Source organism: Lepus europaeus, chromosome 16, assembly GCF_033115175.1.
Source record: "Lepus europaeus isolate LE1 chromosome 16, mLepTim1.pri, whole genome shotgun sequence".
Lineage (NCBI taxonomy): Eukaryota > Metazoa > Chordata > Mammalia > Lagomorpha > Leporidae > Lepus > Lepus europaeus.
Genome location: NC_084842.1, coordinates 43,300,572 through 43,316,497, shown reverse-complemented (window position 1 = coordinate 43,316,497; position 15,926 = coordinate 43,300,572). Strand labels below are relative to the sequence as shown.

At 45.4% G+C, this 15,926-nt stretch overlaps 1 long non-coding RNA gene across 3 annotated transcripts in view; it reads left to right on the top strand.

The window, feature by feature from the left end:
* Positions 1 to 15,926, top strand: part of LOC133775279 (uncharacterized) — a 159,464-nt gene that overhangs the window by 114,489 nt on the left and 29,049 nt on the right. For 2 of the 3 annotated variants that reach the window (XR_009868215.1, XR_009868217.1), the window contains one exon: positions 4,713 to 6,928. The exons of the other annotated variant lie outside the window; for it this stretch is intronic. This is a non-coding gene — a long non-coding RNA (uncharacterized LOC133775279). Of the gene's footprint in view, positions 1 to 4,712; positions 6,929 to 15,926 lie in introns of those variants that run through there. 3 annotated transcript variants of the gene reach the window in all.

The following is a 15,926-nucleotide window of genomic DNA, read 5'->3' as shown; positions in this document are numbered from 1 at the left end:
CAGACCATAGGGAATGTATGCATTAACTGATAGGAACTGACAACCTATCAATCATAAAGAGAAGTTTCTTTTGGAAGAAGTAAGTCATTTCTGAGAGTTGAGCTTCTGATACACAAGGCTTGTTGATTTACTATTATGATTCTCCTGATACCTCTGAATACCTGTGCATACTCATGGGAACACACCCGTAAATATGTCCACATACCCACATTACCTAACTCTGCATCTGTACCGGAAACTAAGGGTATTGCAGATAGAGTATTCTACTGTATCTGCATTGCTGAGAATGTTCAAGCAAATAGCTGACTCATTCGAGGAATCATTACAAATCTCTATCACCCAGCCTTTTCTCTTTTTCTTCTCTTTTCAATCCCTGTTTTGTACCCCCTCATAGATGAGTCCCTCTTCTTATATATCGCTTCATATCCACCTCAACTAAGATTCTATTATTGCAAGTGGCCAGGAGTAGCATTTCAATAACATCACAAGCTGCAGTAAGTCTTTAGTTCCGCAATATGATAGCACAAAGATATAGCAATCTTTTCTTCAAGGAAATTACTGGTGCTTTTAGCAATTTCCTTCCCTATTTATCATATGCCTATAAAACCACTTCCTATGATGAGAAGCCTCAGGATCAGGTGGTCACCATTTATTGAAATTGGAGAGACAGTCCACGTGAAACAGCTGTAATCACCATGTAAAATAGCCACAGCTTTGTAAAAAGGACTCTTATTCCAATTCTCTAGCAATCACCACATTTTAAAAATGTTGTTTCTACATTATATTGTATATGCTCTTTAGCAAATATTTACTGGTTGCCTGTGCTGTTGGCTATAATGTGTCCCTGCCTAAACTCATGTTGCAGTTTGATCCCCTTCATGAGGTAATGAGAGGCAGAATCATTAGGAGGTGACTAGGTCATGAGGGCTGTGCTCTTATGAATGGGTTAACCCATTCATAGGTTCATGGAGTAATGGGTTCTTTTGAGAGTGAGTCTGTCCTAAAAACCAGTTTGGCTCTGATTTTTGCATTGCACACCTTCCACCATGCGATATCCTGTGCTATAGGGCAAGAAGGACCTCACCAGATATCACCCCTCAACTGGGACTTCCTAGCCTCAAGAACCAAAAGACAAGATATCCAACATTAGATGAATGGGTAAAGAAAATGTGGTATATATACACAATGGAATATTATTCGGCTATAAAAAAGAATGACATTCTACCATTTGTTTTTTTTTTAAATTATTTTATTTTATTTTTTTAGACAGGCAGAGTGGACAGTGAGAGAGAGAGAGACAGAGAGAAAGGTCTTTCTTTTGCCGTTGGTTCACCCTCTAATGGCCGCCGTGGGCGGCGCACCACGCTGATCCGAAGGCAGGAGCCAGGTGCTTATCCTGGTCTCCCATGGGGTGCAGGGACCAAGCACCAGGGCCATCCTCCACTGCACTCCCTGGCCACAGCAGAGAGCTGGCCTGGAAGAGGGGCAACCGGGATAGAATCTGGCGCCCCGACTGGGAGTAGAACCTGGTGTGCCGGCGCCACAAGGCGGAGGATTAGCCTATTGAGCCACAGCGCCGGCCCGACATTCTATCATTTGTAGCAAAATGAACATACCTGGAGGACATCATGTTGAGTGAAATAAGCTGGACCCAGAAAGACAAATACTGCATATTATCCCTTACATGTGGGAGCTAGAATTTTAAAACAAACAAGAAAGAGAAAGAAATATATCTATATTACTGTAAATGTAGTTTTGCAAAATATTGTTTTATATCTTTGTCAAACCAATGGTTAAGAATGTTACACTACTATAGTTTTAATGATCTGTGATTACTTTAAAATCTACCAAATATGGGTGAAATGGTCATTTTTCCATTCAATTATTGTTTATAGCCATTGTCTGTATTCCCATTAGTCTTTGCTTTTTATTCATTAAACTTTATTCAGTGAAGCATTAAGCCTTTTTCCTGTAATGTAAGTTTAAAATGTTATCTCAAAAACTGAAAAAAAAAAAAAGAGAGATAAAGGGAAATGGCAGGAGGAAAGGAATATCACTATATTCTTTTTTTTTTTTTTTTGACAGTCAGAGTGGACAGTGAGAGAGAGAGACAGAGAGAAAGGTCTTCCTTTGCCGTTGGTTCACCCTCCAATGGCTGCCGTGGCTGGCTCGCTGCAGCTGGCGCACCGTGCTGATCCGAAGCCAGGAGCCAGGTGCTTCTCCTGGTCTCCCATGCGGGTGCAGGGCCCAAGCACTTGGGCCATCCTCTACTGCACTCCCGGGCCATAGCAGAGAGCTGGCCTGGAAGAGGGGCAACCGGTACAGAATCTGGCGCCCCGACTGGGACTAGAACCCGGTGTGCCGGCGCCGCTAGGCGGAGGATTAGCCTGTTGAGCCCTGGCGCTGGCCGGAATATCACTATATTCTTACAATTGTATCTACAAAGTACATTGAATCTGCTAAAAACTAATTAAAAATTAAAATAAAAATAAAAAAAATATAAAAGAAGTTTATTTTTTAAAATGACTCAGACTGTGGTATTTAACTACAGGAACAGAAAATGGACTGAGATAACCTGTTTCATGTTTTACATCTGATAGTCTGCTTAAGAGAAGACCCGTAAACAAATCATGTCAGCATTCTGGGATGCCAACAAGTACTTTATGTTTCTCCAGTTAGCCAGGCAGACTGCAGAAGGTAGGGGCCTTGCAGAACTGTGCTTTCTCCAGGAAACATGCAGACAGCACAATGTAGCTCCCAGGAGTACAGAAAGCAGGGTTCTCCTTTCCAGTTACAGCACACAGAAGTCTGGCTCTGGACCTACTGGGTCACTTTCAGTTTCCTCATGGAGAAGATGGGCCCCTGCTCTCTATCCTATACACCCTCAAAGGAATGGGATACTACAGTGGCATCCAGGAAAAACGTAACCAAAAAATTCCCTCCATCAGCTAAGATCCTTTAGATCTCCTGGATGCTCCTTCCCACTTCATGGATCACATATAGACCACCTATGTAGGTGACTTTAGACTATTTAAAGACCTCTTGCAAAGAAGACTGCAACTCCCTTCATCAAGGATGGGGGGCAGCATAGTGTGGGGGAATTAGCTCTGGCACTCGTCAGAGGCCTGGACTCCTGTCATGTCCTCTTGGGCCAGTTACTCTTTTTTTTTTTTTTTTTTTGACAGGCAGAGTGGACAGTGACAGAGAGACAGGGAGAAAGGTCTTCCTTTACCATTGGTTCACCCCCCAATGGCCACTGGGACCGGCGCACCGCGCTGATCCGAAGCCAGGAGCCAGGTGCTTTCCTGGTCTCCCATGCGGGTGCAGGGCCCAAGCACTTGGGCCATCCTCCACTGCACTCCCAGGCCACAGCAGAGAGCTGGCCTGGAAGAGGGGCAACTGGGAAAGAATCCAGTGCCCTGACCAGGACTAGAACCCGGTGTGCCGGTGCCTCAGGCGGAGGATTAACCTAGTGAGCCGCGGCGCCGGGCCAATTACTCTTTATGGGCTGTTTTTCATTTTTGTAAAATGTAGGATCTAGCATGGATGACCAAAAGTTTTCTTTTAACCCTTGACATCTATTGATTGTAAGATGTCATCTACCCAAGAGGAGGAGAATTCTAAGTCATGGAATTCCACAAGGAAGTCATAGAAGAGGAAATCCAAATCACTGTTAGAAGAGATCTCAACTGAGAGCTGCTCAAAGGAGGCTCACAAAGGAATGAAAAGCACAGGTCTGCATCAAAGCTTGCCCAAGGGTATTTACAGCAGCTTGAATCATAATTGTTAAAACTTGGAAGCAGTCAAGTGTCCTTCAGCAGGTGAATGGGTAAATAAACAGGCAAGGGAATATGATTCAGTGCTAAAAAGAAATGAGATATCAAGCCAAGAAAAGTCATGAAGATAACTGAAAATTAAAAAAACAACATTAAGTGAAAGAAGCCAATATGAAAAGGTTTTGTACTGTGTAATTCAAACTATATAATATTCTAGAAAAGGCAAAACTATGGAGACAGTAAAACAGATGAGTGGTTGCCAGAGGATAGTGAGAAGAGAGGCACAAACAGGTGGACACAGAGGAGTGTTAGGGCAGTAAAACTGCTCTGTCTCACACTGCAAAGGTGGTTGCTTGGTATTAAGCATTTGTCCAGACCTGCAAAATGTACAACATCAAGAGCAAGCCCTAACGTAAATTTCACGTTTTGATGATAATGATGTGTCAATGTAGATTTATCAACTGTAACAAAGACACCACACTAAATGAGATGCTGTACATGTGTGGAGGCAGAGGGTTTATGGGGATCCTCTGTACCATCTACTCAATTTTGCTGGGAATGTAAAACTGCTCTTAAAATAAAGTTGATTACAAAAAATTGAATATAGCTTCTAGCCCTTGATTCTGCCACCAGTCCTTGATTTACTGGTTGACCTAAAAGCCCAGCCAACTGGGACACCAAGCTTCTGTGCCTCATCTCTGCCCATGCCCCAGCCTATGACCCTCTCCAGGCTTATTGAGATCTCTACTCTGACAAAGGACAACATAGTCAGGATATCCCCCTCAAACCCATTTAGGCTCCATGTTATTAGGCTATGCAGGGTTACCTCATCATCTAAAAAATGCAAGAAATTTTTGATGCTGCTTCAGTGTATTTTCTATTGTGTACATGCTTTTTGTGGGCTTGGGAGTTTAGCTCTCATCTTATGCCTTCCAGAAGCAGCTGTCAAGACACTGCCTGATGCAGCAGATGGAGGTGAGTTTGTGGCTGCAAGCCATTAGGCTTCCTGAAGTCCCTGGATGTCTTCCTTATGGAATAGCTTCAAAGCCAATGCTGAAGCCACATGACTCAACCTGAGAAGTCACTCAATTCTGCCTGCTGATAGAGTCTCCAGGGGGACAGCTTCACGAGCAAGCTGAGCAATGCTGTGTTTCAGAGTGCTGGAGATCACTGATGTGTTCAAGTCTTTCAGCCTAATTCTGCCCAGAGATGTTGGTTGCTTGAGAACTGCACCCTGTCACTGGAGATGCTACATTACCTTCAGTTGGGATTAGAATATCAAACAAAAACATGAGCTCCACAGTAAAGAAGCTCAGAGGGTGACCTGTCTTTAAAGTGGAACTGGCCAGTGAGAGCTAAGCATTGGTTCATCCCATTAGGAACTGCAATTTAATTTACCATGCTCAGAACAAAAAGACAACTCGAGGGGCTTTTGCGGAAGGCGACCTAACTGCACGGCCCCTGAGTGCTTTCAGGCCACAGTGTGTCTGCTTGGGCGAGCGCCACAAATCCATCAGGCTCGTCTCCTTCCCTTTCTCCTTTACAAAGAACTAATCTAATAACTGACCTGCCATTAGGCCTATGCACCATTAATCAAATGTGAGGAGTTAGCCAATTGGCCTGGATTAATATAGTTAATCTTCAAATCATACATATTCAAAAGGCTCTAAAAAGCATCTGGGTACCTTTTGAAAAATTGTTGGTGAGATGATCAAATTGTTACCAGCATAATAAATTAGACCTACGGCTGCTGACTTTGAGGGGGCATGATCCTCCTTCAAAGCAAAGTTTGTAAATGACAGTAAATCCCATCAGATCTAAGGGGAAAAAAAAAATCCTACTTTCTTTGGTGGAATTAAATGTCAAAAATGAATATTTACTGGAGATTAGAATCCCCTGCTGGGGTTCCCAGGCTCCGAGTGAAACCATCTGCAATGGTAACTGGCAAACCTGCCCAGACCTTTCCTGCAGCACCACTGCGGCAGATGAAGGAGCCCCAGGCAGCCATATCCCAGTGCTCAGTTTTCCAAGAAACTCGGGGGTGGGCACTGCGTTGTTTAGGCTGCTGCATGGATACCTATCAAGTTACCCAGATCTGCTTGGCTTCGTGCTGTTTAGACCCAGGCTTACTGTTATCAAAGTCTCTTTCATCAACTCTGCTTTTTAAGTCCTGGAAATAAAGGAGGGCTTACTGATGATCAAACTTAAGCTTGTAGGAACCCAAAGCAAAAGGCCAGACGGAGGCCTAGAATGCCAATCCTGTGTCTTATGAACATATAGCCTTTTATCTGGCCACTTTGAAGCCAAGGACACAGAGAAGCGTGTCCCTGAACTCTCACCCTTGTTCTCACTACTCATTATTTGCTACAACAAGACACTGGGTGGTGTATGCTATTAGCTCAGAGCTCCCGTGAGCCACCATATTCTCCAAGCCAGAGTCAAGTCCTTTTAACAAATTGAAATTTCAAAGTGGCTTCGGCTGTTGGTGAGACCCTGTCTGCAGGAGATTTGGTACTGAACGTGAGTGGCAGGCAGCAAACACTGCAGCAGGGCTTGTCAGGAAGGAGGAGGGAGAGGCAAGGCGTAACCACGGCTTTTGTTCTGCGTGCGATTAAGAGGAGCCTGCCTTAGGAGTTAACTCATCTATACATCAAAGTAATTCATTTCTATATTAAGCAGCACTTTCCCCACGTTGCCATTTACAGAGGATTTCAACGCTACGAGGAACTGTTAAATACAGCACGGTCTCAGTCATCTTTTATACACCATGCCCGAGCACTTTAAGTATGTCATGGATGGATACTGAATTACAAAGTCCCATTTTACCTGGGCCAATGTGACTTTCAAACGCACGCGGCTTTTTTTTTGGAGTCCCTTAAAGATCCCTTTAGAGATTGGATCTGAACTCCAAGGGCTGGAAGGGGCCTCAGAGAGGTTGTCTACCAACCTGGATAAATGTGACGAGGGCACTGAGGCCAAATTGGATAAATGACCGGCAGGGCAGCTCGCCCTGAATGGCCTCCCGGGTCTCCCCGCAGGACTCTGCGTGCTGTGTGGAGAGTGAAAGCACGTGTCCCTTGATCTCTCCGGCCTTAAGGCTTGGGCTGCACATGGAGTACGATACACGTACAAACACATGAGAATAAAAGGATTCATAGCAAATGAGGTGCTGTCTCTGGTGTTTTTTAACTTTTCATTGTACCCTTCTGTGCTTGTCAAAATTTTAGTGCCGAAAGTATTATTTTGAGAACTCAAAAGAAAATAGTAAATCAAATTAAAATCAAGACTTGTCTCAGGCTGTCCTCAGCCCCTGGGCTGGGCTGGATGCCCACACACAGGGTTTCCATGGCCCCCTGTGTGGAACACAGCCATTCACGACGAGTTTTAAAGTCCCCTTTCTAAGCATCTGCGTCAATCAGCTGCATGGGGGCAGGGAACCGTAGCTCCTCAAGTCCATTTCCACCCACACAGGCTCTCTGTCGCACAGGGGGTCCAGGAAGGCTGTCGGGTGAACGACTCAGGAAAAGAATTCATGAATGAGTGTCATCAAACCAGCCAGGAATGCCGCAGCAGCCCTGTGTTCATAATATGAGAAGGGGCTGTAGACAACAGTCCATCAAGACGACGTTCAGCTTCACTTGCATGAAGTAAGCTTAAAGTATGGTTTAAGGTTCTCATATACAAATAAGTCAGATGCCGACCACGCATGACAACCATTTCCTTTGCCCGGAACACAGCTGGACATTTTTAGTCCCACTGCATTCCTTCACCCTTATCTGGCCTGGTGGAAGACACGCGGGTAGGAGACAGGATCCTCTACATGGGAGTTATCTGCAGAAGGGACAGGGTCACATGTGAGATACAGGCAGCACCAGTGGGGAAGAAGCTGCATTTGGGGGAACATCCTGCCTGGCATCTGAACAGGAGCAGCGACAGTTAAGCTGCCTCACATACACTGCTGGCTATAAATAGGACACCTCTTCCTAGACTGTGGTCTGGTCATTTTAAAAGGAAATGCCAGAAATGGGCAGGCCAATTTGTGGTTTCAAAGTAGGTGCTGTAGTAAAGAATGCATAGCTTTCTCTCAGTCCTGCCATATTGATGCTTTTTATTCTCTGCACAGACTTGCAAAGCAAACTGCTGATTCATTGTATTCTCCTTTTCACTGTCACCAGGATGAAAGGGTATGAATAATTTACATTCAGATATCAAGACAAGCAGCGGTTTTAAATTTGCTGCATTCCTGACCTGCATTGCTTTTGTGACACTGAATTAAATGAAAAAGGCCACTAATGACTGCTGTAAGTTTTTAGTATGGTCAAAACTGGTCCATTTGCCGCAAAGCCCAAGCCTTGAAGGTTAAATAATCATTTCACAGTGCTTCCAGTTGTACATGTACAGCACAAGTATTTTCAAGAATCAGAACTGGGGAAGCTGGCGCTGTGTCTAGTGGGTTAAGCCTCCTCCTGTGGCGCCGGCATCCTATATGGACATCAGTCCATGCCCCGGCTGCTCCTCTTCTGGTCCAGCTCCCTGCTTATGGCCTGGGAAAGCAGTGGAAGATGGCCCAAGTACTTGGGCCCCTGCCCTCCCTCAGAGACCCAGAAATAGCTCCTGGCTCCTGGCTTCTGATCACCACTGTTGCCATTTGGGGAGTGAACCAACAGATGGAAGACCTTGTGAGACCTGAGCCTGGATCAAGGTGTAACTATTTTTTTTTTTTTTTTTTTGACAGGCAGAGTGGACAGTGAGAGAGAGACAGAGAGAAAGGTCTTCCTTTTTGCCGTTGGTTCACCCTCCAATGGCCGCTGCAGTAGCGCGCTGTGGCCGGCACACCGCGCTGATCCGATGGCAGGAGCCAGGTGCTTCTCCTGGTCTCCCATGGGGTGCAGGGCCCAAGCACTTGGGCCATCCTCCACTGCACTCCCTGGCCACAGCAGAGAGCTGGCCTGGAAGAGGGGCAACCGGGACAGGATCGGTGCCCCGACCGGGACTAGAACCCGGTGTGCCGGCGCCGCAAGGCGGAGGATTAGCCTAGTGAGCCGCGGTGCCGGTTAAGGTGTAACTATTTTAAATTAGGCCTCCATCTTGTAACTTGGGCCTGACCAGGCCCTGAACCCTAAGCCAGAAGCTCCTAAAAGTAAATAAATGAACTCCTCTTGCAATAAACTCTCCTAGCAACAGCCGATTAGCAGATAACAGAGAAATACCTAGAGTTCCTGGTGTCTTCTCAGGGCAGATAAGGTCATTAATAGCTTCCTGAGACCCTGCAGTTCGGCACGTACATCCCAGCAACTCGGACCCTATGCTTTGGCCAATCAATTCAAAAGGCATCAACCCCAAAGCCATCCAACCACCTTTAGTAGGTCCGTTCCCACCACTGGATGCACTAATCAATTCTAGGAGATATCCTTTGAATTTCCCGTGGGATGAGATGATTTGTTAAATGGTACCATGATGTATAGAATGTCTCTGAAAACCCTATAAAAACCCTGTTAACTGAAGGGTCGGGGCTCTCAATTCAGACCTGTTGCATCGGTGTTGATTGAGAATACAGGCCCGGACCTGCGATAAAACTCTCGTGTGCTTTACAGCAGTATTGGCTCCTTGGTGGTCTTTGGGGACTACTGAACTGGGCATAACAACCTCACTCTCTGTCTCTCCATCTCTCTGTCTATAACTCTGCCTCTCAATTTAGTAAATTTTTTTTTTTTTGACAGGCAGAGTGGACAGTGAGAGAGAGACAGAGAGAAAGGTCTTCCTTTTGCCGTTGGTTCACCCTCCAATGGCCGCCGTGGTAGCGTGCTGTGGCCGGCGCACTGTGCTGATCTGATGGCAGGAGCCAGGTGCTTCTCCTGGTCTCCCATGGGGTGCAGGGCCCAAGCACTTGGGCCATCCTCCACTGCACTCCCTGGCCACAGCAGAGAGCTGGCCTGGAAGAGGGGCAACCGGGACAGGATCGGTGCCCCGACCGGGACTAGAACCCGGTGTGCCGGCGCCGCAAGGTGGAGGATTAGCCTAGTGAGCCGCGGCGCCGGCCAATTTAGTAAATCTTTAAAGAAAAAGAATCAGAATTAGAATTTCAGTGGAGATTCTAGAAGGCTTTCAATAAAAAAAAGAAAGAAAGAAAAGAAAAAGAAAAAAACCCAGGTCAGCAGAAGAAACCACACTTATCAACTGCTGGCTTCTCCAGTACCTACGGAAGGTACAAGTTTTCGATGTTTAAGATGCAAGCAGACTTTAGTAACTGACTGGAGGAATTCTCACTGCTATTGTCTTGAGACCCAAGAAGTTCTCATGAATCACTGAGTCACTGGGAGATGATTTAGCACATGTCTTGCAGCTCCCAGACAGCCAAATCCAGTGTGGGAACAAAAGAGAAGAACATAAAAGAAGGCTTCGTGGAAAAGAAAAGAGCGGGAGGGGTTAGAAACTCTCCTCCCTGTTTCCCTTCCTATTCCTGTCCCAGTTTCTCTGTCCCTCTCTCTGTGTCATTCTCTCTCTACCTGTATATTACTTCCCCATTTGAGGGTATTTCAAACAGTTCGTATAAAAGGGAATTAAAAGGTACATTTATTTGGTGTAAAACATTTTAAACCCAAGCATATTTTGTTCCTAATATGTATTTTCCTAAACTTTTTGAAGACCCTGCATATATTCTCAACTTCACTTATGAACTCTTTCCTATTTATTAACTGTTCTCTATCATTAGATGGATTTTGCAAATGGAACATAAGCTGTTGCTCAACTAAACCTAGGGTTTAGGAAGGACCAAGAGAAAATTTTAAAAGTGCTATGGTTTTTTTTTTTTTTTTTTTTTTTGACAGGCAGTGTGGATAGTGAGAGAGAGAGACAGAGAGAAAGGTCTTCCTTTTTGCCGTTGGTTCACCCTCCAATGGCCGCTGCGGCCGGTGCATCTCGCTGATCCGAAGCCAGGAGCCAGGTGCTTCTCCTGGTCTCCCACGCGGGTGCAGGGCCCAAGTACTTGGGCCATCCTCCACTGCCTTCCCGGGCCATAGCAGAGAGCTGGCCTGGAAGAGGGGCAACCGGGATAGAATCCAGCGCCCCAAATGGGACTAGAACCCGGTGTGCCGGCGCCGCAAGGCGGAGGATTAGCCTGTTAAGCCACGGCGCCAGCCAAGTGCTATGGTTTTAAAGGGTCACTTACTGAGAGAGACAATCATGGCGCAGGAAGAGCCAAGATGGGAAGCACTGATGCTGCCATCTCCCTCTACGATGCCCAGGACAAAAATTGCTCATCCAAAGGTCTCCTTTCCTGAAACGCTTCAGTCTTTCTTAGCCCTGCATACTCAGCAGCCAAGAATGACTTAACAGAGGTAGCACAGGCGATGAAGCCACTTGTTAATCTTATTTAAATAATTTTGATAGGGGCTGACGATGTGGCACAGTAGGCTATGCCTCTGTCTGCATCACAGACATTCCATATGGGTGTTGCTTCATGCCTGGGCCACTCCTCTTTGGATCCAGCTCTTTGCTATGGCCTGGGAAAGAAGCAGAAGGTGGCTGAAGTGCTTGGGCCCCTGCACCCATGTGGAAGACCCTTAATAGGCTCCTAGCTTCAGATTGGCCCAGCTCTGGCCCTTGTGGCCATTTGGGGAGTGAACCAGCAGATGGAAGATCTTTCTCTCTTCAACTCTGCCTTTCAAATAAATAAATAATAAATCTTTAAAAAATAATTTTGATGTTAGTGCAAGGGTTGATGTCAGGTGTCAACTTTCAAACCACTCAGGAACATCACTGATGGCTGTTCTCCAGCTTTCAGAAGCACACAAAACAAACAAATGATTGCATGAGCTAAGCATGGACTTGTGTTGTGGTTTGCCAATTGTCCTGAGTGCTGTCCATCTATTGGATTTAGTTCATAGAGGTACTAATACTTATTTTCTTGAGCCTTCAAACTACTTTGTAAATCACTGAGCAATACTTGTTCAGTTTTTGCAATTCAGGTTATAGCCTTTAATTTTCTTCCTTCAGAGCCCAAATGTCACATGTTCAGACCCCTGGGACTATCAGTCTAGATTATATCCTCATCTACAGCCCCAGATGGGGATTTCTCCTCTCAGGGGGCATAGTCAATGGTATGTGCCATTCCCCACAAAACCTAAATAACAAATAAATAAAATAAATAATAAATAAAATGTGTTAATTGGATAATTAGTAAACAACACAAGTGTATTGCTCACAGTTCTAGAGGCTAGTATGTCCAAGGTCAGGACACCAGAAAATGCATTGCTTGATGAGGAACTGTCTCTTGTTCCTTTTTTAAAATATATATATTTACTTATTTGAGAGGTAGGGGGAGGGAGAAGGAGAGGGAGAGAAAGTGCTTCCATTGCTGGTTCACTCTCCAAATGTCCTCACAGTTGATGCTTAGCCAAGGCTAAAGCAGGGAGCTGCAAACACAATTAAGGTCTCAAAAATGGTGGCAGGAACCCAATCACGTGTGTCCTCTCTGCTGCCTTCCAGATTCTGCATTAACAGGAAGCTGGAGTCAGGAGCTGGAAGTCAAACCTAGGCACTGCCACGTGGGACATGTGTGTCCTGTCATCTTCACTGCTAGGCAAATGCCTGCCATGGTGATGCCTTCCACTGTGTCCTCAGGTAGCGGGAGAGGTGAACGATCTCCAACAACTCCCATTCACAAAGGCTCCATCCTCCTGACCTAATCATCTCCTGAAGATCCTGCCTTTTTAAAATTATTTTTCCCCCCAAAGAAACCTTTTATTTAAGGAATACAAACTTCATGCATTTCATAAGGACAACTTTAGGAATATAGTGATTCTTCCCACCATTCCCACGCTCCCACCCATTCTCCCACCCCTGTACTTCCTCCCTCTCCCATTCCTAGTCCCATTCTCCACTAAGATCCATTTTAGATTAACTTCATACACAGAAGACCAACTCTAAACTAAATAAAGAGTTCAACAATTTGCACAGTAAAAAAAAAAAAAAAAAAAAAAAAAAAACAAACAACCAAAACAAAACAAAACAAAAAATTGTTCCTCAACAATTGAGACAAGGGTTATTCAAAGTCATTGCATCCTGAATTTAATTTAATTTTCATTTTTTTTAGAAACTTAATTAACTTTAATGAAAATATCCAAGAATGCTGCATCTTTAACAAGCACTTAGATGTAGTTATAATACAACTCTTTGAGGAGAGAGGTCCTGCATGGGGAGTTAGTGCACAGTGACTCCTGTTATTCATTTAACATTAAACACTCTTATGTATGACATCAGTGATCACCCAAGGCTCTTGACATGAGCTGCCTAGGCTATGGGAGCCTTTTGAATCCACAGACTCTGTCAGTATTTAGACAACGCCATAAGCAGAGTGGAAGTTCTCTCCTCCCTTCAGAGAAAAGTACCTCCTTTTTTGATGGCCACTTCTTCCCACTGGGATCTCACCCAACGAGATCTTTCATGTAGCACATTTTTTGCCTCAGTATCTTGGCTTTCCATGCCTGAAATGCTCTTGTGGGCTTTTCAGGAAGGCCCTACCTTTTAATACTATGGTACTGGGGTTTAGGTTTCAACATATGGATTTGAGGGGAACACAAACAGAACATGCCAGAGGGCCTTTGGGCTCTCTACACTGTGCCAAGAGCATTTCTCTTTTCCTGTCTCTTTTTCAGCCCTTAACCTTTGGTATGTGGGTTCTGTTTCTGATTCCCCTGTTTTAAAAAAGATTTATCAATTTATTTGAAAGAGCTACAGAGAGAGCAAGATAACACACACACACACACACACAGAGAGAGAGAGAGAGATCTTCCATTCATTCATTCACTCCCCAGATGGCTGCAATGGCTGGGGCTGGGCCAGGCCAAAGCCAGGAGCCAGGAGCTCCTTCTGGGCCTCCCATTTGAGTACAGTGGCCCAAACACTTGGGCCATCTCCTGCTGCTGTCCCAGGCCATTAGTAGGGAACTGGATTGGAAGTGGAGCAGCTGGAATATGAACAAGCACCCATACCTGCTACGCCGCAACAGCAGCCTCTCTGATACTCTCTCTCTCTCTTTTTTTTTTTTTTTTTTTTTGACAGGCAGAGTGGATAGTGAGAGAGAGAGACGGAGAGAAAGGTCTTCCTTTTTGCCGTTGGTTCACCCTCCAATGGCTGCTGCAGCTGGCGCATCTTGCTGATCCGAAGCCAGGAGCCAGGTGCTTCTCCTGGTCTCCCATGCGGGTGCAGGGCCCAAGCACTTGGGCCATCCTCCACTGCCTTCCCGGGCCATAGCAGAGAGCTGGCCTGGAAGAGGGGCAACCGGGATAGAATCCAGCGCCCCAACCGGGACTAGAACCCGGTGTGCTGGCGCCTCAAGGCGGAGGATTAGCCTGTTAAGCCACGGCGCCGGCCTCTGATACTCTCTTAAAGAAGTTCTTTTGGAGGACAGCAGCGGTGCTTCGTAGGTTTAACTCTTCTTAGCCTGCAGTTATCTCAGACTCTAGATTGTCTCTGCCTCCACTGATGCATTCTTCTCTCACATCCCTCCCACACCTCTTGTCACTCCCTGTCTCTGTGAAACTCTATCCTTGCCGGGGTCTCATTACATTTCACTGTTCCAGTTTGCCTCCTACTATTCTGACGGTCCCCTCACACTCTCCAGCTGATTTTCTGCTTTTCTTTCTCCTGCTGAGGATATGCATTCCATTCTCATGGCTTCAGCTGTCATCACTACTCCATTGATTCTAAAATACACACATTATAGTTTCAACCAAAAGGTAACATCTCCAATGCAGAAGATTCTATGTGGAATGCTTATGTTTCCAGGTCAGTGTTTGTTACTCGGTCCTCAGTTTTATTGCTAAGAACCTATGGGTTGTTCTGCCTGGGATATCAGTTGGCCCAGCCTCATCAGAATATACTCACTGCCTTCTTCCCCCAAATTAGAGATGACATCCAATCTTTTCCTCCCCCTCTCTGCCTGTTGGTGACATCATTAGTTTACTCACACTTAAACATGTAAAATTTCCTAATGACATAATCCTAATTTTCCTTTAATATTTTGCTTCTATTTTGTATCTATACAATATTTTGTATCTATTTCCTCCATTCTTATTGATCCCACCCTCAACCTCACACTTCCTTCCCACTATCCAGGTTGCTCTAACTCCCTTATACTGCCCTGGCAGATTCTTGCCTCTGTTTCTCCTTCTTACCAAAATACATTGCTATGGTTTAAATATGTGCTCCATCATTCATGTGTTAGAAACTAAATCCCCAGTGTGACAGTGTGGGAAGGTGGGACCTAACAGAGGTGTTTGTGTCACGAGAGCTTCACTCTCATGGATAGATTAATGCCGTTATAAAAAGGGCTCATGAGGGGCTGGCACTGTGGTGTAGCAGATAAAGCCACTACCTGCAGCGCTGGCAAGCCATATGGACATTGGTTTGAGTCCCAACTGCTCCACTTCCATTCCAGCTCTCTGATATGATCTGGGAAAGCAGTGGAAGATGCCTCAAGTCCTTGGGCCCATGCACCTGCATGGAAGACCTAGAAGAAGCTCCTGGCTCCTAGCTTTGGATAGGCCGAGCTCCAACCATTGAGGCCATCTGGGAGGTGAACCAGTGGATGGAAGATCTGTTTGTCTCTCTCTCTCTCTCCTTCTCTGTCTCTGCCTCTCAGTAACTCTGCCTTTCAAATAAAAAAAATGCATCTTTTTAGAAAAGGGCTCACGAGAGTTGGTTGCTCCCTTACTCTTCTGCCTTCATTGTGGATAGTGTAGCAGCCAGGCCCTCACGAGGTGCTGGTGCTTGATCTTGGATCTCCCAGTTTCTAGGACTAGGAGGCTGCTCACTATAAACAATTCTGTTATTGAGCACAAAACAGACTGAGACACATGTTTGTCATCATGTCACTTTCATGAAAAGGGATGTTTTGGAGCTCTGTAGATAGTGTTTCTTTCATTATGTCACATCACAGCTTCTCACCCTGATACACAGGCCATCCATCAACATTTTCATCATTATTTACCCATCTTCCTCAGTGTGCATCATTTGACAGGTCAGTGGTCTTGCTGTTCTACTGGCTGCCCACACTCAGCTCGCTCTAACCCCCAGTGTGTGACGACATCACCATCACCTGCTGTCATGCCTCTACTCAAACTGTACCATCACATAAAATTCTATTCA